The following is a 14,378-nucleotide window of genomic DNA, read 5'->3' as shown; positions in this document are numbered from 1 at the left end:
CTGACAAGGAGGGGGGGGGGGGGGGGGTAACACATGCCGGGGAATCCAGGAGCGCAGATAAAAACGAACTGTCGCTCTTTATTTATTACAAACAATCGTGGGAGGCAATCGTGGTCTTCTGCCTGACATTTCTGGGGTAGAGGGTACGAATGTCAAGAGGAATCATTCTAGTCAGTTTAGCAAATAGATGAATAGGCTTTGCAACTCGAAATAAGAACCTAAAAAACATTCAAATTGACAGAATTTCAATACACCTGCTAGAGACATGTAATAGAAAAAGCTGTTAGTTAATAAAATGTCTTTCAGTACGAACAGTATTCATAAAATAATTGAAGAAAATAAATGAATATATACATGATCATATTTCAAGGTCATAGAGGTATTCATTTAGCAACGATGTGCTTATTGTTAGAATTGCACTGCATCTTGCTTATCAAACACACCTGTCAGGGCAAGACAGGAAGACGAATAAACAACTGTTAAAAATAATACCCATAAAAGCGCATCATAAACATATTCATAAAGTTGAACATTTTTCACATGTTCCGGGAGAGTGAAGAGGCGGGGCTTGCAGGAGAAAAAAAAAAAGACGCGGTCTGGTTAATAAACGGCTTGTGAGCGAATCTGGTCAATTGAGAAATTCTCTATGCAGCCAATCTTGATGTGGTTTCTATATTGCGTGCTATTAAATCACGAGACACTTAATGTCCTCAATTTACCATTGCAAGAGCCATGAAATGCAAGTAATGGCTGTGAAAAAGTCTAGAAGGAAATTCTCATTTTCTGGTTTAAGTATTCCCTCATAATCCAGCGATTTTTCAAAAAAAATGTTTTTAACGTTGTAGATTGAAAACAGAACGATGCATTATAGTTCAATAAGTCATTGTTGGCGTGACCTCTCCCTTAGATAGAGCTTTGTACAAAATCCTATATTTGCTCTTTTACGCCATACACATTCCCTTGTATTTTATTTCACCTCTTATTTCGCTGCGTAATGTCACGAGCTTTCTGCTGACCCAGACAGCACCCACACACGCAACTAATTAATTTAAAAATACGTGCTCATATTCCGGCATCTCAATGTCTTAAATTATTTTATTTTTTTAAACAAATACACGTTTTGCTGTGGATGAGAGCAAGATGAACTATACACAATTGGGGCAAATAAATATATGACTATGCCCATCTCTTAAATTTAAAAAGTGAGATGCAAGTCTTTTATACGAGGAGGTCAAATTAAACAGGAAAAAATGAAATATTTCATGACGCCATTATCCTGTTACTTACATTTTTCAAATAAACCCTTCTTGTTTTGAGTTAGTGAGAGAACGTCATTGTAAATAAACGACTGGTTAAGAAAACACATTATAATTAAAGACAACATGAAAAAAAGGTGTATTTTACTTTTGTGAATTTTCTGTGACAATTGTTCACGCACAAAAGTGGTATGACTGTGTTTCAATGGAGCAATGGAATTTAAAATGCAAAACAATCACTTGCCACAGTATTAAATACTAATAGCTACACTTCATATTTAAAATATAAGGCCAAAACCTTGTACCTACAAAATAGTCACTTATCAGAAGACCCCCCACCACCATGGCAAATTTGTTCATCCAATAACATTGCATTGTGAAAGAGAGCCATTTCAGCATTTAGGATTGGGCAATAATCTATTTAAAAATAAAGAAAGAAAGAAAGAAATAGATAAAATAACACTCACAGGATAATAACTATAAAATGACAACAACAAAAACTAAAATAACATAAATACAAATGACTACTGTAGGCGGAAAAGCCTAATTTGGTAAATCAGACACATGGGGCTTTGTGTGTGTCCGCGCGCGTGTGCTATTGTGTACCCGGCATGCCATCTAGTGCTTGCTTGTTGCGTCAAATGTGCAAACGGCGATTTTTAGAGATCGTGTAATAATTAGCATCTTGATGATGTCTCTTTATCGATGTTAGGATTACTTAAAATATGATTTTATTGTGATTCGGAGGTGCAAGCCTTTCGGCTATTCTTCGTCATAATGTGATTAGGTCGCACGGACACGCTGCCGGAGGTCACACCTGGGTCACAGTGTTGCGCAAGAATACTCTGGATGACAAAAATAAAAAAGAGAGATGGATGACTAGGCAGGTTTAGATAAATCAATCAGCAAGTAAAACTAAAAGAAAAATGTATGGAAGTGCAGAAAATTAAATGTAATCCAAGCAGGAGAATAGAGACTGTTCTTGCCTGTTTTAGCCTGAGGTTGATAATAAATATAGTCCAATTACGTGACAGTAGAATTTCTACAATAAGTGCAAGAGGGAAGTATATTGTCAGTGATATTAAATGACAAAGTGATGAATAGTGCAATAACAAAACTGTTATTATGCGCATGCAATTTGAAGTCACATTTAAACAATAACTACAATTAAGAGCCATAATATAAACAATTGTGGAATCAGTGCATAGCGGTTGTGTTGATATGCATCGTATTAATATTACATCTCAAATATGTGGACACATTTCGGTGTGCTCTCGTCTTGAAGACGCGCGCAGTGACGTGCAGTTAAGTGGACGCTAGGTGGCAGTGTTGGGTGTGTGATGAGCTCGGAGGGGAACAAAGAAAGCAGGGAATGAATAACCGGGGTGACGCTTTGTTAAGGACGAGACATTCAGGGAAATATGTTGGATATGTGTCAATACGTAGGCCCTGCTATCTTAGGGTGATGTCATAAAAAGGAAATGTGGATCATGTTTATTAGAATTGGAAACGATGGTTATGGATGAGATCAATCAACAAGATATTGCCTGTTGGAGACCCATCAAAAGCCTCGAGGGTTTAATGTGATTACCATTAGAGTACAGCGTTTGCACAGAATGTCCAACAAATGCCTTAAAAATGGACAGGATGTCATTTTGTATAGGAATAATAATCATTTGGGAGTATCTTTGTGGACAATAAAAACGTTTACGATGTGCATGATGTACGTACAACATAATGTTAATGCTGTTTCACATTTTTATTTTTCATTATTTAAGAATTGCATTCCTTTTTCTCTCGATTTTTAGTTATTTTTCTCAAATGTTAGATTGTCTTAAGTGCACTTCTGATGTTTGCCCCCCCCTAAATGGAGGGCAAAAAATGAAAACTGGAAAACCTCTTATCCAACATTAGATTGAACAAAACAACAAAAACATAGCGTCATATTATTTCTGTATTTTCGTGTATTTTGTTTTCTTTGTGCCTGTTTGCCGCAGCTCGCAACAGAGCCGACCGACACAGCTGTTCCTGCTCCACTCTGCCGGGGAAAAGCAGCTTCCTCCCGGCTGCTGCTGCCCCCCGCGGCCGCCGAAAGTAGCTCGATTCTCGGCCGCGCACTCGACGAAGCAGCGCTTATTGTTCACGTCGAGAACGACCGAGCAAGGTCGAAAGTGTTTGTGCGCATTGGCGGACTAAATATTCTATTTAATTCAAATGGCGGGTCTCCTTTTCACCATGCAGACGTCGTATTTCCCCACGTCGCTTGCAGCTTGCAGCTTGCTGCATGGCTCACTGCTTCACCTTCTACCCACGGAGCGTCTTTTGTTGTGGTCTCAATGGACCCAAAGTTAAAGAAAATGTATGTATAAGATAAAATATGTGTATATATTTGTATGATTAAATATGCCATACCTATGAATAAATTGTATTATATGAAATAAAAACGCGCAATATGCATGTACATTAATGCATGTACATTAATGCACATACATACACATAGTATATATATATATATATATATATATATATATATATATATATATATATATATATATATATACATATATATACATATATGCACACACATACATATATGACTCGTGAAAAAAAAACATTGCATTCTCAAAGTTTAGAGTTTAGAAATGGGTATTTTATCACGTTTCATCTTTGCATACACACACACACACACACACAAGCACAAGAGCACGTAAAGACACACGCACGCACACACATGCCATTAGAGTGAGTGAACGATCAGCAAACCCAAATTACAAACGCTTTACAATCAGGCACTGCAATGGACGGCCCGAGGCTTCCTGGTTTCTTTCTACTAAGGGGGGAAATGGGTGGGAGTTCTTAACCCTGGATCAACTTTCATATGTGTACTCCCAAAGAAGGATGTCCCTTTGTTCCATCAAGGCCTTCCCTCGCTCTACGTGAGCAGAAAATTGATGACACATGACCATTTCGGACCACTTAGCCTCCAAGAGCATACTGAGATCTTGTGACAATTGAGTAGAAAATCATGAAAAGAAAAAAAAAAACAATAAGGTCAATATTAAGTTTGTGTTAGACTGTGTTTTTTGGGGACGGGGAAGTGTGTGGGCAGAGGGTCTTTTCGAATAACAAAAAAAGTTACTTTGGACTAATTACATTTACAGTTATTTATTATTTATTTATTTATTGTGATTCCTATTGTATAAATTCTTCTGTACTATTGTGAGAAGTCTCAACAAGACCATTTCTACAAAAGTCTGGTTTCTATTAATCGCAATATGTCAGTTTCCCATACAAAATTCTTAAACAGGCTAAAAAGGGCCAAGGCATTTTACATAGAGTACAACAGGTCTCGGTTCCACAGGTTACCTTTTATGAGAAATCGTAAGATCATCAAAGATGTTGTCTCTGTTTGAAATACCACTAAATTATTTTTGGCTTCGATTCCTACATCTCATTCTCAGTTAGTAATGAAAGGTACAGACTTAGCATGAGATTAAAATAATCAAGTTTACACTGAGTGGAGGACTTGTGGTGTACAAATTTCTTTACTTAATGTTGTGTTAAATGAAGACTAAGACAAACATGGCCGCCGGTGTAGAACGAACACAAAAGACAGGGAGAGAAGTGTCAATCTTCACCTAACTGGTAGCCTATTATAGGGTGAGAGAAGAGACACAAATGCGTGTGGGAGCGAGCGAGCGAGCGGGGAACGTAACGAGAGGGCGCCAGCCAGAGGGAGTGTGTGAGGCGGCCGGCGTACGTCCCATTCACTGTCGTGATTAGCGGCCATTATCAAGGCTGCTCGGCCATCGCACTGGATTATTCTGCGGTAAATCGACATGCTGCCGCTTGACCGATGAGTGTTTTCCTGTGCGCGGGAACAAACAGCAAGTCTGATTTCATTTCCGAGCCTTTCTGTCATGCCTCCCATTGATTGGATGCTGTGCTTTCAACTAGAACCTCTGCTTTGTCAAGACCACCCTGCTTTATTTCTAGTGCTGCTTTGTTGCACTGTGCAGTGATGCAGTCTCGGGGGGGGGAACGGACTTATATAGAACATGTATGTGCATGTGTATATATAAGCGTGTGTGTGTGTGTGTGTGTGTGTGTGTGTGTGTAAAACTTGGGGCACGGCAGCAAGCTGCAGTCTGATCCATACTAATGTTCATTGATAGAAAAGTCAATGGCACATTGATCCAGGTCTTGGCTCTAGCAAGGGGGAGGAAGTGTGAATACGGCAGTGAAGACATGAAGAATGAGGAAGGAAAGGATTAGGCAGCTGCGTTGAAATAAAAAAAAAAAAAAGTCTTGCAGGCTTTTCTGTGTGTTCACTAATGTCCGAAATGAGATCCAAAGCGAGGTGTGCGAGTACAAGTGTGACCTAACTATTCTCGTTTTTCTCCAGCTGCTCTTTAGATAGCGCAAGCCGGCCTCAAATGGAACCTTGGAAAAGAGAAAAAAGGAGGAGTGGTAGGGGAAAATCAATTTTCCCAGAGAGATGCCTGTTGGTCTAATGGAGGTTTGAAAGAGGAAGAAGAGGAGGAGGAGGAGATATTTTCCTCTGATTACCTCCTGTAGCCTCCTTGGCTAGCCTTCAAAGCTAGCATCGCTACAACAGATTGGCTCATCTGACCTTTCTTGGAGTTGTGGGGTCTCGACGCTTCTTTCACTAAGATGCAGCGCTGCTCCAAAAATCTGACATAATTGCAACTCAATGTCTAACAGAAATACAGACATTTGCTAAACGCACTACACGGGGAGGAAAAAAAAAATCCTTAGTCCCAACACTATATTCTGGAGAAGTTGCTGCAATCTCCTAAAACAGCAAACACTTTCCATTTGGGACAAACAAATCATTTCTGACTGTTGTTTTGAACATGTTTAAAGTTTCTTAGTGAAAAGAAAAACTTGCAAACAATTTTGCAACCTCAAACAACGAAATCGCTACGAGCGCACACACAAACAAACCTTCACCGATATGGGCTTTGGCGAATAAACACTTGTCCAGTATTATTATTATTTTTTTTTTACGTTTTCAATGACAATGAACAAAACAGCTGACTTTTAACTGTCTGCTAAAAGACTGTTTCATTGAGACTCATAAAAGGGTGTAAAGAAGAGGTCGTCAGATATGGTTGAAACCAATAAAGCTTATGCCGCTTTAGTCATTGCAGCAACTTTGCTTTGGAGATTGGAAAGGAAAAAAAAAATCTCACGTTTTTATATGTAATCAGATATTACCATAGGATTTCGTTTTTGTTTTTTTTTACAATAATTCCCTCTTCTCTGGCTCTTTGTGTTCTCCTTCTCTCTGTATCTCTCTCGCTCTCTCGCTCTCTCGCTCCTCTCTCCTCTCTCTCCGGGCCAAGGAGGTGAAAGTGGCTTCCATGGTAACGGCACACTCTGTTTATGCCACCACCTCTCACTTCATCACAAGCTGTCGATGGCTGTGATTTGCATGTGCGGACCCTCCCACCCTCTGCTGATGCCACGGGCCCCCACGTATACAGGTATTTTAATGTTACACACTTCCAGTTGATGAATTTGCATCACACCTCACTTGGTTATAGTTTTGAAAAATGTTCAGATTAAATTGTGCAAAATATATGTTGAGGTAATCACATTGTGGTTCCTCGGACATGAGTAACAGAAACAATGATTATGACTTCTTTTTACTTCGACCGGTCTCTTCCAATTAGCAAAGTGTGTGTATGTGTGCGAGAGGGGGAGGGAGGGAGGGAGGGAGGGAGCATTCTGGCCAGTCGGACCCCCTGCAGGGCAGAAAGGGTGTGGAAAAATACTGTAGATTCCATACCAGGAAATCCATTAGGGCAAGGGGCCTTGTTGGGGCTGGCATGCACGCACAGAGCAGCCGCCATGTCTCTTGTGAACAAATCCTCATTAGGGTGTCATTTCTAAATGACAATCAGCAAGTCGGGGGTAACATACGAGCAGCTCTGGAAAAGCCAGAATCATCTAAGATGAGACTCGGACAGAAAAGAGAGTGGATTGATTTTAATTCAGCTGCAGACTTTTTGTTTTGTTTGTATTACTTTGTGAGCTTGTTCGAATTGCTGAGTTGCATGTGTTACTTTTTGGAAAGAGGGTAAAGAAAAGACGGATAGGAAGAGTAGCGAGACAAAGTGAAAGAGAGAGCGAGCGAGAGGTTAATTTGCACATATTAGAGAGGGCAGGATTTTTCATTAAAAAGAGATTGAAGTTGATATATGCCTGTGTGCTCCTGACACACTGTACTCTGATTGTGTTAAGTCCTTGACAGAACAAAGGATTGCCACCCCCCCTCACTTTTCCAGCCCTCTCCCATTCCCTCTCTCTCCCAGACATTGTAGCCGATCGAAGATCAGGAAAAGCGTCACCCTCACCTCAAGACAAATCCACGCATATATCTATTTTCTTATTATTTGATCTATTTATTATTTATTCATCTTAAACTATGTATCTCACCAAGACTCATCAACTTTGTTGACTAAGAAAACGATTTTGATAGTCTACCCAGGGGGACTATTCAGGAGTTTTTTGAAGCTGAGCTGTGATTGGTTGAGACCTGAGACGGGCGACCGTGATGTCATTTTCAGTCGACAGCAAGTGGCAAAATGGCCGCCCCCGAGCTAGCTAAAAATAGGTGAATTTTGCAGCTTCGAAAACCAGTAAACAAACCAAACAAACTGTAGCGAAAAGGCTTTGAAGTGATATTGGTGTTTTGACATCATAGTTTGGACTATCAAGAAGGTTTAAATTATTTAATAAGCAAACTTTTTTTGGGGGGGGGGCAAAATCCCCCTTAATCCAAGCCAAGCATTACTGTACATCTTATTCCGCAGACGTACCTAATAAACTGGCTTTTTTGCTGACCTCAGGCCATGCTTCAAACCGGTACTGGGAATAAGAAAAGCAATAATAACAACTGCTCCTTGTCTTTTTGGGATCGGCCATTTTGGATGACATATAAATCTCCCTCTTTTTGCTTTGTTTAGCTCTCCCCTTTATTTTTACCTCAGGCCACATCTGTCATTCCACGCTGGAGTTATACCTGACCTTCGACCTTAGTTAGCACAGCCCACAGACTTGTTTGGCACACGTACACAAATACAAACATGCGAACACACACACACACACACACGAGCACACAAATACGCACACACAAAAGGGAGATATTGATTGGTGATAGATAGATAGAGCAGCACGGTGCCTGATAAGAAGGCCATATTTGATGTTTGTACTAGAGCAAGAAGAAAGATTAAATCACAATGAGCAGTCTGCTTTGTCCTTGGCTCCGTCGCCACTTGAGGCTTTGTACGAGTTTAGGACTCCAGTTTAAGAGCTGAGGCCAGTCTGGCCCCAGGAAGAGCCATTGATTAACAAGGCCTCTAATGTTTTTCAAGGGCGGCTTTTTCTTCTTCTGCACAAACCAAAAACAAAGTACCATATTTTATGAACCATTAGGCGCACCGTGTTAAGAGCCGCACTATCAATTAACGGGTAAATTAAAAAAAAGAATGCACATTATTTTGTGATCTACGTTAAATAGATTATTATTAGATTTTACATCATGCTATACAATGACTGACTATATCGTGCTTGGAAGTGCAAATTGGAGGTACTGGTGAGTTGCACCTGTGTGGCAGGAATGCTATAATAATGGGAAGTGTTTCACATATGCGCTAAATAAAGTGTTCACATGTGCAAGCCCTGCGGACATGCGCACTCTCTTTTCACTTTAACGCGGATGCTTATGGAGCCACGCAGGTGCAACGCATGCAATGCTGTGAACAAAAAAAAAAAAAAAAAACCTTAAAGTCCAATTGGCTAGGTGTGGTTCCCCGGCCCGAGCAGGATCGGAAGCGCCGTGCATATGCATGGGAGGTCATGTATGTTGGCCAGTGCACGCACGGTCTCAAGGGTTGAGAGATTATGCAGACAAAAGGTGCACCTGGTGCTTTAGATTGAGTTTCTCTTCTCCCCTTCCTCCCTTTATACACCCCCCCCCCCCCACACACACACTTCCACCCCCCTCGCTGCATCTCCTCCGGCCATTTCCAATGTCACCATGGGACTTTTAAAAGATTAGCTTGAAGAACGGCGCTGCTAATAAGTGTCAACAGCTTGGGAACGAGGGAGACTAATGGAGACTGTGTTCTTTATATGAAAAACTTCCTTCTCAAAGAAAGTGGTGGCGCCATCTATTTGTTCCAATTTACTGTCTTGCCATGTGTTCCGGTATTTTATCATAGTACTGTGCAGGGGTGCTAATCACATCCTTTTTTTTATATTTGGCCTCAAAAGTGGCAATTTTGCAATGCATCACAGTCGAGCCCCATTTCTAAAATGTAAACATCATGAAAAACATGATTGTGTAAAATGGCAGAAATATTAAAAACAATAAATACAATAATTACAAAAAATCTGATTAGTTCAACAAAACATGACGTTAAAAATGGACTAATCTAAATAATATTTCCTTATAATGAGGATTTTTGCAACAGTTGCAACAAGAACTTAATATGCTTAATACTGTGTAGACGATGTCATCTCACAAAAAGACTAGCACAGCTTGCTGTCAGATGTCTGTGATGTAAGAAAACAAAGTTCCAAAGTATGAGTCTATACTTTGTGTGCATTTGCAGTCTGGCTTTAGTTACACATCACATGACACACACCAGCCGATGGATCCTTTAACACACACGCACACACACCTGTTTAGAACCACTAAAACATTTACAGCCATCTGTTATTATTCTAATATTTCAAACAGTCAAAACACAATGATTACGTCTCGCTCTGTGGTCTTCATACCTCTCTCGTACGTGTGTGTGCGCGTGTGTGTGATTGCACGTGAGGGTCAGCTTTTTGCGTGTTTCTTTGTCCATTCATGCTCTTGTGGGCTTCTAATGTGAGTGTGTGTGCCCCCCCCACACACACACTCTCTCTCTCTCTCTCTTTCCTTCTTCCCAACTTCCACAACAAATCCTGCAAGCTTGCCCATCCAGCCCAGTGGTCTCTGCTTGCATAATAAATGAGGCCTGTGGATAGGTGGAAGAAAAAAAAAAGGGTGTGCTCCCTCACTCGCTCACTCATTCGCTCGCTTGCTCGCTCGCTCCCACACAACAACGTACTGATCCATTCCATAAAGCTTGGTTCCATTTCATTTAACAGCTGTTTCTGTCGGAGAAATCCCTCTTTTCATGCCTGTTGTTCAAATGTTTACTGTTCTGTGATTTCAGCAGTTAACACTTATGTTGTTCATTACGTTTGTTTCAACTTAATAATCTGTTAAGAGATGCCCTTGCTGTTAAGCGAGCATAGCTCCTTGCATGCTAACATTTGTAGTAGCTCAAAAAGTGTTGGCTTGCCAAATAGGTCATGATTTCAATAAAATAAACAAATATTGTACAAAAAACACTTCTTTAAATATTAGTATAGTCAATTAATTAATTAAAATAAATAAATAAAATTTGCATACGTTTATTTGTAGTTGTGGTTTGCCTCAATTTCATCACCTCATTCTACTGCAAACCAAAATGACAAATTCCTCAAATACTTGATACAAAGAAAATCCATTTTAATATGATTGTGTGTGAATATTGCTGCTGTGAAAACGCAATATATGTATGTTTGTAACCTTTGAACAGCAAATTCGGGGATTAAGGTTCAATTTTAACGTTAATTAAGGCTTTAGCTTTGGAAATTCTAATTTAAGAATGTGAACACACAGAATAAATGACTGAGAAATTGATATATCCTTTTTGTAAAGTGGTAACCACCTTCTCCTAGCCACTAGAGTGTCGCTAAGCAAGGCACGTTCATTCATAAGCTGTTTTTTTAGATGAGTGCATGTAAAAGTGTAAAAAGCCTCCCACCTCCTGCAGCTCCTTCCCTGTTTTTTATTAGATAATCAAAAAAGGGCACACACACACATGCACAGGTGAGTGCGTGAAATCGGATGAGAGGATTTCTTAATCATATCATATGCATATGAAAGCTGCTGCTGTTTGATGAATACTAAAATCAAATTTCTCAACCTGACAAAAAGGGGGAAATAATTAATAACACATCCCACTCTGCCCATCGTTCATGTGGTGGTGCTTTGACGTGGACACGTACACATGTGAGAGAGAGCCCCACAGCATGCAAGGCCTGGAAGAGTTCATCATGAGGAATAGAGCCTTATATGGCCAATCACTTGGAAGTAATTATCAGTAATGATCTGCCTGTGACTGATCTATTTTTACCTGATGATCAAAACCAGAGCTCATCTCACATCTATATCCCGTCACATTCATTATAGACCCGCACACTTACATTCATCTCTGCCGGCCCCACCTGTCCATGCGTGAAGCTCCTTGCCACTCCATTCACTGGGATGCAAGACATGGCCCAACCTGCAAGTTAATCACAGGGTGCATCATTTGAATGTTTGCTCAATATCATCTTTGCAAAAAAAATAAAAAACTACATATATATAAAGGAAACATATGGCTTCTGGTTGAGTTTAATTGAATTTATACATAATTCAGTGGCTTTCTGGGGGGGGGCGGGTCATGTGGCTTCACCGCCCTCAGCTTGATGGTCCTCAAAGCAGACAACAGGTCGCCAAGACAGACAGCAGCCATGCGTCTTTTTATTCCCACTGCCGGAACGTATTTAGAGTACAGTAGGAGAACATGAGAATCTGCTGCAAAACACCAGTCGATACTCAGCTGACTGATAATGAAATAAGCGTTAGTATTCTTTTAAAACAGGATTTTACATTATTCTTGCTTGACCGTGAACTCATCACACAGATTACGCAAGCAAATCGATTTTTTTTTCTTTAAACAAACAATATTCCTGGCCTTAATAAATGTATTATCATGAATAAAGACTTTGTTATTTTGGGCTTTTTTATTTTTATTTTTATTGGTAGTAACGTAACGGACGACTCCAACAAGGAAGCTGTTTGCTCTCAGCCGTGTTGCTGCATTTCCTCTCCAAAAGGGGAAAAGGAAAAGCAGACGAGACAAATTCACAATTAGTCATGTTTAATTGTATAGTTTTATGAACTAGTAAATTCAATATTTTTTTCCCACCCACCGGCCTCCAACTTACCGATATTCGCGGATTTCCGCGAGTCGTTTATGCGAGCCGGAGTCAGCGGGAGTAAGACGGCAAGCAATGCCGCTAAAGGGCTTCATACTGCAGGCAGCCGCGCGGGTGACCAACCGCCGAGTCCCACAGAGACGCCGCTGCCTATCCCGAGCAGAGAAGCTTTGTGCCAGTTCCTGAAGCAAAAATCTATTCACACAGTCTCAAATCCGTAAATTACGTGGAAATGGAAACGTGCGTGCGTGTGTTTGTAGCTCGCGAAAACATTGTGTTTAAAAATGACCATGAAATACGAATGCTCTTGTACTATAAAAGAATATTTTTCTTTTACTTTCTACTTGTTATCGTTTTTTTTTTTTAGCTATTTCGCCCAACACGAACAGGTTTTCAAAATCTTCGTGTTTTTATTCCTTGGTCCAAAATGATGTCATCATTATTTTTATGCTTTTCCTATTATAACATTTCAAAGCAAGATTGCACTTAAAAATATATTTAATCAAACACGTTTTTGCTACCCCCTCCCCACGTCTCCCTTTAAAAAAAAAAAATGCTAATGTCCATGATAGACGCAGGGTTGAATATGTGTGTGTGTGTGTGTGTGTGTGTGTGTGTGTGTGTGTGTGTGTGTGTGTGTGTGTGTGTGTGTGTGTGTGTGTGTGTGTGTGTGTGTGTGTGTATCAGCAGAGTGTCACTTTGCAGAAGAATACAAACTGTCTGAGAATGAAGAGGGATGAAGCAGGATCCTGCTGCTTCTTTTCGCCACCATTATCCTACAGGAGAGGGACCTGTGCGGGGGCATGCACACACATAAACATGCACGGACGCATGCACACACAGTGCTCCCTGGGAATTGCCTCAGCTGTTCCCCCCAACGCTGAGTTTGTCCTCGTCCTCTTGCCTCGGCGGCCCTAAAGCTTTATCTGGCAGTTGTGGTTCCTCAGGGCGCTGTACTGGGGCCCCCGGCAGCTGACTGCAGGTTCCCAGTCAGGATTAAGCCTCTTAATGACAGCCACTCTGTGATGATTTACGCTGCATTACTGTACACACCATCGGCCGCCCAGTCTTACTAATGGTTTCTTACTCTTGAGCCTCTCTGTATTTATTGTTCTTTGCTGCCTCCATTTGAAAAGATGATCTAATTAAACAATTTAGCTAAAGCAACTAAAAATATATTCCAAATATATTGAAATTACTCATAGCACTACAAATAGTTTTACAAATAAGATGTATGTATTTAATTGGAGAGTTGTGGTTTTATATATATATATATATATAGTATATAATTAAGTTCATAATTTGTCATATTTTGAGGAAATTACTATTGGACACTTCTTTGATACTCCATGCATAACTAAGAGCAGAATCAAGAAGTATACTGACAGTATTAATAAATAGAGTTACTTCAGACTGTATAGAGCTAAGAATAAAGGGAATAAATTCTCTCCAATTAGCAGTAGTGTCATGTGAATGATAAATAAAATGAGATCTTATTACAATTAAGGGAAGCTGCTCGTTTAAAAAGTATTATTAAACTGTGTATTTGTTCATTGAGAATTGAATACGGTTGGATGGATGCAGGCATACCTGATGTGATTATATCTGTCTCTTAAGCAAATGCATCTTTACCCCGGTGTCGATTAATTTGTGGCGCATTACACACACCACCATCCACAGCCACTTTGTGTCAGCTGAGCTACAACAGTCTAATCATTCGGGCCTTAACCCTCCTGCTTGACACATCTCCTGTTTTCTTCCACCGGGGCTTAGTCATGTTTTGACTTTGCCATCAGGCACCTGGTCAGGCGGCACACGGGGGTCCTCCGTCAGCTGGTGCAGGCCTGCCCCCCCCAACCTAACCCTTGGGATGAGGGGGGTAGGGAGGCCTGATGATGGACACAGTGGCTCTGCTGTGTTGGGAAGCAGCTTATAAAAGAGATGGTGGTGGTGTGTGTTATTTAAACAGGCTGGCTTTGAGTGACAGCCAGGTCCGATACTATGTAAAGGCAGGGGGGGAGGGGA

Source organism: Syngnathus acus, chromosome 20 (assembly GCF_901709675.1).
Source record: "Syngnathus acus chromosome 20, fSynAcu1.2, whole genome shotgun sequence".
NCBI lineage: Eukaryota > Metazoa > Chordata > Actinopteri > Syngnathiformes > Syngnathidae > Syngnathus > Syngnathus acus.
The sequence above is the reverse complement of the archived record's forward strand: the minus strand, read 5'-3'. Positions refer to the sequence as shown.